The sequence below is a fragment of the Temnothorax nylanderi genome, unplaced genomic scaffold, assembly GCF_030848795.1.
Source record: "Temnothorax nylanderi isolate EJ_2023f unplaced genomic scaffold, tnyl_v1.0 TNYL_tig0377_pilon, whole genome shotgun sequence".
NCBI classification, from domain to species: Eukaryota; Metazoa; Arthropoda; class Insecta; order Hymenoptera; family Formicidae; genus Temnothorax; species Temnothorax nylanderi.
In genome coordinates, this window is record NW_027249439.1 from 181,106 (window position 1) to 188,474 (window position 7,369).

Consider the following 7,369-nt stretch of genomic DNA (forward strand, 5'->3'; position numbering starts at 1 on the left):
AAACTCATAAACTATCTTTATTGCTTATCCCCGCAGGGTTTGCAAGTCGTTTTTATAAGGAACGTTACCCAAACCTTTACACTACTACCCTTTCTCCTCTCATTTTAACCCTTTGGACCAACGGCTTAACGTCTCTTTCCGAAAGACGGAGCCCAGTTTGCTCCGCACAAGAGCCTATCTTGCACGGAGGGGCGCAGCTTCGGAAAAACATTCCATGTTTACATGGCTCTAGTGGACTCGAACCTGGTTCCTCAGATTACGAGTCTGGCGCTCTACCACTAGACCACACTGCCGCCCTGAAAAAGGCAATTAAAAAATGGAATGCTAACTTCACACCCAACTTTAAGACCAAATAGTTCTGAATAGCTCATCTGAAGCATCTTGACGACTACTAGAGTTCCTGATAAAAGAAAAAAAAATTTTTTTTTTCAAAAAAAATAAAAAAAATATAAGTTTGATTTAAAGTCAGAATAGTTCTAAGTAGCTCATTTGATTCCTTTCGAAAAGTTCTAGAGTTCCTGATAAGTAAAAAACTGCAAAACCTTAAAATTGTTTTATAAAATCATCATCAAAACGCAAATGATATTCACGGCAGACCTTCGAAGTCGAATATCTTCTTAAAACTCCCCTCAAAACGCCTGCAACTCTACCACTAACTAGTGGCGATCCGGCCACTAGTTAAAAAGATATTCAAAGATGCAACGGATGAAATTCGACTAAGTAAGCCCCGTTTCACACGTATCCGACACTGGACTACTGACGCCGGGTATCCAATCGCGAAGTGTTTGGATTAATATGGGAGGCATTTACACGTTTGTCCGATAGCCGATTTGTGAAAATAAAGAAAATCGATCGGATACCCGGCATCGGTAGTCCGGTGCCGGATACCTACGTGTGAAACGAGTCTAAATCTTTCTGTCCGTAAACGGTACGGGCACGGCACGGTTATGTCTAATCTAAATCGACCTTAAATCGGAGATATATTCACGGAGGGAGTTCGTTATACGAGTAATATGACATAAATTGACATAAATCTCGCAGCATCGATATATACGCGTATAATCGATTAAAGATGCAACGATAAGATTATCGTAAACAATATCAACGAGTAAAACGCATAATTTAATGCATCGAGTACAGACATTCATTGCGTATTTAAAAATTAAAGAAAGTTACGTGCAACATGCGTAACTCTCTTTCATTTAAAAAAGAAATGTATAATTTTATAAAATAATGAGAAATTCTTTTTCTATACGACTAATTCACTGCAAATCCTAGTATGTTATTTTAACTAAAGCTCTTCTTACACATTTCTTACACATTTCTGTCGTTTTGAATGATGCCATTTAACACGGTTGAACATATTAATACGATTAAACGTGTTAATTTAACACGCAACAAAACATGTAAAACGAGCTTCAGTCAAATGTGTCATTTTTAAACATTTATGCGTGTAGAAATAACACACTTGGATTTACAGTGTATGATAAAACGGCTTGCAATTACAATTAATTACAAAGTATTCTATATCTATATATAATATTAGTCTATATATACTCTATATAAATCAAAAATGGTATTTCTTTAGGGGCCACACATCGATCCCGTTAGAGTAAAACGTTATAATTTATAACATAGTCTTAAAAGACATCCCTGACAAAATTTTTTTTAGTTTTTTGTTTCTTTTTTTTAGGTTTTCTTTTTTTGGTTTTTTTTTGTTTTTTTGTACATAATTATGTACAAAACACAGGCCCCTAAAGGGATAATTACTATAGTTGTCTCTACGCTATTAAATATTAAAAGATAAAATTTAAACCAATACCTTGAATTAAATAACATTTTGTTCTTTTTAATTACCATGTGTGTCGAAATTTATTATTTTAACACAAAGAACGTTATTATAACTCCATTGATTAGTCAAATTAATAATTAAATTAACATTGTTTTAGTTAAATTAACGACATATTGAGTAGCAGTAGCAACTTATAAGAATGATTAAAAATAACTTAAAATAAATATGTAATTTGACACTACAAATTTAACAGTGTATATGCGACGAAGCTTATACAGTGTTTTCGAACGAAATGACTGTATATTACTTTCGATAGTGTTCTAGAACGAATCTTATACTGTTGTAATTCTTAATTGAATGTGGGTGAATCTTTCTGATATACTGTTTACAGATGAATTTTTATCTTCCTTCCTCTCCTGCCAGTCGATCTTTCCGGGATAATCGTTACAAGTAAATCGTGCGATTCGCCTTTATGTATGACGAGTGAGGCGTATCATCAGCGCCCGCTCGGCGAACGGGCGGAGATGGTCTTATTTCGCGTGGTCATAATACTAGAAGCGAGTTTACGCCGGCGAAACTGGAAACGATTAGTCAGATTACGTGATCGGAGGCACTGTTGGCCGTGTACCGGACCCGCGGCCGACCGACCGGTCGCTCGCCGATCCGCGTTAAGTACGCGATCGCGTATGCACGTATTCGTTCTCTTGGTCGGACCTACTACCGGTAATCACGCTGGCCACGGCGGCCTCGCTCCCGTCCGCGTTGCGAACAGTGGCAAGATTACTACCTTTTGTAAATCGTGGCAAAAAGGAACCCGAAAAAAGTGGCGAATCCGTGTTAAAATCCGAAAATTTAAGTGGCCTGAAAACTACGCTGGTGCGAGCACTGTCGTATTGTATCGGAGGAGTCAGGCTGTCTAGGCTCTTGATTCTCTGCACGAGTCTCTTTGGGCCTGGGGTCAGAGTCAGTTACTGGTCTGGTGATGCGAATATATAGCCTCTCCCAGTCAAGTCATGCGCCCACCTCCCAGTGGTCTTGCTGGACCGCTGCAATGGGGCTGTTCCGATTCAGTACGGCTCGGTCGCAAGATCTGGTGTCGACTGGCCAGCGCGCTCTGCAGAAACCAAGTGGCGTCAATGGCGATCTAACTGCGCCTCTAAGAGCCTGTAGTGATACGGGCCCAAGTACCGCTGGTGAGTTGTGGAGCCAAGGAAGGGCACGGTTATCTGGGAAGCTCTCGGCTGCCAATCCGTTTGCTCCCCAACACGCAGTAAATATGAAGAAGTCAAGAATGAATCTTCACGTCCGGGTTCTCGGATGGTCCGGGCACTGCACGCACGATGCGAGATTGATGACTCGGTTAGTGCGGAGACACCCAGTGACTGCGTAGCTGTCTCCTCGAGAGTAGGCGCTAGTTATCGGGTATAGAAACAATTACGCCTCTTGACGCACGAGACTCATCCCACGAGTAGCCGTGGCCCCCAATAGCCTTCTTCTTCTTCTTCTTTGTAAATTTTATGGCACCTAATCCTCCTCAGGATCACATAACGGCCAGGAACAAGTCGAAAATAATAAATACAGACTCGAAAGATTCAATCCAAACTCGGCGCTGATTGCATCAACAATCTTCAAAAATTATTCAGGACAAAACACGTCCGAACATGTCCACGGTCTCGACGAGACTTGCCCCCAGTAGCCGTTTTAAATTAAAATAGAAATAAATAGTAATAAATTATTTCGTGAATGGATGTCCATCTGTGTCCAACGCAGTGCACGGGCACTGCGTTTCAAGCATGCCCGGCGCCGGGGATCGACTCGCAACGGTGGCGGGATTCGCGTCCGCTTCTCCCACGTTGCAAGGCCGGCCAACTTCGACTCCCCGGCTAAAGTGAAAGATAATTGCATGCTTTAATGGGCTTGGAACCCTTAAGGGGGGGGGGGTCGTTCGGCTAATTCGATTCGGAGTCGTAGGTCAATGAGACCCCTTCGTCGGGACTGGAATCCGATTGGGCCTGATGATCGATCGAATGATGCTTTCGCTTGAACCGTGACGGGTATACTCCCTTCTCCTTCTAACGCTAAGATAGAAAGATATTACGGAGGACTTATTACATATGTCCTCCGGGGCGAAGCCCGGGTAACCAGCTAGTAAATTATAAATAACAAAGATTTCATATTTTATTTTATTATTGATATTGTTTTGCATTTTGCACCCGTCTCGCGAAAACCCTTCGCAAATGGATTGTTATTGATCTTCAACTTTGTGATGTTCTCGTTTTGGTATGCCGTCACCGCGATAAATTCCGTCTCTTTGAAAGCAAACAACGCGGTTGGATGAGTAAAGAGCTCGTTGTAGTTCTTCGCATCGAAGCAACGGACTATCCAGATCCTAAGAACGTATTTGTGCATCGATGTTAATACCACGTTATTATTGGGGTCGTTGATGTTGTTCGTGAGCTTCAATTTATTGAAGCTGATCAGATTGTCCATCCAGTGGCTCCCCGTTGCCGGACTCTCGGGATGCTTATAAATCCTATAGCCGAAGGGCTGTTACGGCTCTGCCGGCCCCGTAAAACTCCAGCCACCCATATTGCTGTTCTTGCCCCCATTCTGGTATCCACAGTACTTGTGGCGGCAATCGGAGGCCGGTGCTATCTCCATGAGGACATAATAATTCTCACGTTTCTCCAAACCGCTTACGTTTATCTGAACGGACGGGAACATGCGCCGACCGCTCTTGGTAATTATCATTTCTGTATTATTCTCGTAGAATTGCTGCCAGAGGTTTCGATTAAGCAGCTCCACGTTGACTCCGCGCAGCAATAAAGGTTGAAATACCCATTCGCTTGAATTCATCCTCTCACCTAATTTGCGTTGTAGAGTGATCGGTGACTGCGCGAAAAGTGGCGATGCCAGTTGCATATTCAGTTCCAGGGGCATCAGTGCGTTGTTTAAATCCTGAAGAAACATCTCCGATGATCGACGTTTCTTCTCCGACACCGTCGGTGTAAGGTATAAGGCAAACACGGAAATGCTCAAAACGAACGTCGAAATCACGTGCAGTTGTAGAATGGAACTGAGACGACCGGTTCTCGCCTACCAGTGACCTACAACAAAACGGGATCAGTGCAATCCGACGAAACTAGGCGAACTATATGTGTCGTCGGTCGTTCGGCGCCAACACATGAGACAACTGTGTCCATGAACCTTTTGTCCTTTCTGCCACGATTGACAAAAGGTAATATATAAGGTAACAAATAACGTTCACGTGATAATTTTAAATACCATAATCACACTAATCTACTGAGCCAGTTAAAATAAATATTAACTCATTACGCGTTGTTAATCCATTTGTCGTAACTTTCTCTTTCTTTAACCCTTTAGGGGCCACACATCGACCCCGTTGAAGTAAAATGTTATTTGTTTTTGTTTTTGTTTTTGTTTTTGTTTTTGTTTTTGTTTTTCGTTTTTCGTTTTTCGTTTTTCGTTTTTCGTTTTTCGTTTTTCGTTTTTCGTTTTTCGTTTTTCGTTTTTCGTTTTTCGTTTTTCGTTTTTCGTTTTTCGTTTTTCGTTTTTCGTTTTTCGTTTTTCGTTTTTCGTTTTTCGTTTTTCGTTTTTCGTTTTTCGTTTTTCGTTTTTCGTTTTTGTTTTTTTGTTTTTTTTTTTTTTTTTCGTTTTTCGTTTTTCGTTTTTCGTTTTTCGTTTTTTCGTTTTCGTTTTCGTTTTCGTTTTTCGTTTTTCGTTTTTCGTTTTTCGTTTTTCGTTTTTCGTTTTTCGTTTTTCGTTTTTCGTTTTTCGTTTTTGTTTTTGTTTTTGTTTTTTGTTTTTTGTTTCTTTGTTTTTTGTTTTTTGTTTTTTGTTTCTTTGTTTTTTGTTTTTTGTTTTTTGTTTTTTGTTTGTTTCTTTGTTTCTTTGTTTCTTTGTTTCTTTGTTTCTTTGTTTCTTTGTTTCTTTGTTTCTTTGTTTCTTTGTTTCTTTGTTTCTTTGTTTCTTTGTTTCTTTGTTTCTTTGTTTTTATTTATGTACATAATTATGTACTCAGTCCCCTAAAGGGTTAAAAATGTTCAAATACTTTCTGTTCCTTTTCCGGATAATCTCAGTAGACATCCTGCACTTCTTCAAGCTTCTCATATATTATACATATTTGCCTTTCCGCTGAATTTCGATCAGTCGAACTCAAGATATTAAGATTCTCTAATGATTCGATAATATTCCAACAACGTTCAGACGAAGAAATTATTAGATTAATGCGTGTACAAATGGCAACAACTGGCTTCTTTTATGTACATTTTAAATTAGTGATATATATTAGCGATATTTAGACCCTGATAAAAATATGTGCATGAAAAAAACGGTTTTGCTGAATATCTAAAAATTTAGCCAAATATACAGATCTGAAAATAATTTTGTTACACCATTAAAATAATTATAGTAAATCGCTGAAATATGATTCTGTAAAAAATTTTGACATTTTAGCAATCAATTTAAGTTCTACATAATTATTTTGATGGACCAACAAAATTATTTTCAGATCTGTATCTAGCTAAATTTTTAGATACTTCAGCAAAACCGTTCTTTCCGTGTGTGTACTGCATATATACGGTTTTTTAAATAAAAATATGAATTATATCGATTTCTTCCTTGCTATGCAGCATCGAGAATGCAGCAGCACAGTGCTGCTTATTAACCCTAGGTATGCACAGTGAAGTCTCCAAGACCCCAGCCCAGCTTCCTTTTTTCGCGCTCGTAGAAACTTTTGTCTCATATATTCTTTTCTTTTTACTCGTATATCTCGGCACTCTTTAATTCAATCAACTTTTATGCATTATGGGCATATTCCTTGATCGATTCTTGATCGATTAAAAAAAAAATAAATAAACTGAAATTTATTTTTGCTGAAGTTACGATGACAATGGGATGATGTCTCCGAGACCCTACAGTGTATAAGTGTATAGACAAAATAAGACTGTGTATACCTAGGGTTAAAAAAGATAACATGCAATTTATTCACGCTCAAGTACAAAGTAACGTCGACCACGCAGAAATTGTTGATAATGTTAGTACGGGTACAAAATTCGGTTTTGTGAAGCGCAAACGAAACCCAGAGACTTGCAGAGTTTCTTATTCACGCATGGAAATGCACGCCCTTAATCTACACATACGGAAAAACGGTTTTCTGTCTGAAAATAATTTTGTTGCACCATTAAAATAATTACAGTAGGTCGCTGAAGTATAATAATAATGCTGTAAAAATTTTGATATTTTAGTAAACAGTTTGATTGTTTTACATAATTATTTTGATGATGCAACAAAATTATTTTCAGATCTGTATCTAGCTAAATTTTTTGATACTTCAGCAAAACCGTTCTTTCCGTGCACCATTCTTCTGTACACTCTTTACAAATATAGAAAGAGGATATCGAAAAATAAAAATGCGTTAAGTCATTACAATGTTAAATTTACGTAAAAATCCATGTATACACGGGAAATCTCGAGATTTCTCTCTCTCTCTCTCTCTCTCTCTCTCTCTCTCTCTCTCTCCTCATCTCTCTCTCTCTCTCTCTCTCTCTCTCTCTC

General features: G+C 38.8%; 1 pseudogene; it reads right to left on the bottom strand.

The window, feature by feature from the left end:
• Window positions 1-1,101: 1,101 nt before the first annotated feature.
• On the bottom strand, window positions 1,102-5,427 carry LOC139781966 (T-box protein 2-like; annotated as a pseudogene).
• Window positions 5,428-7,369: the final 1,942 nt, after the last annotated feature.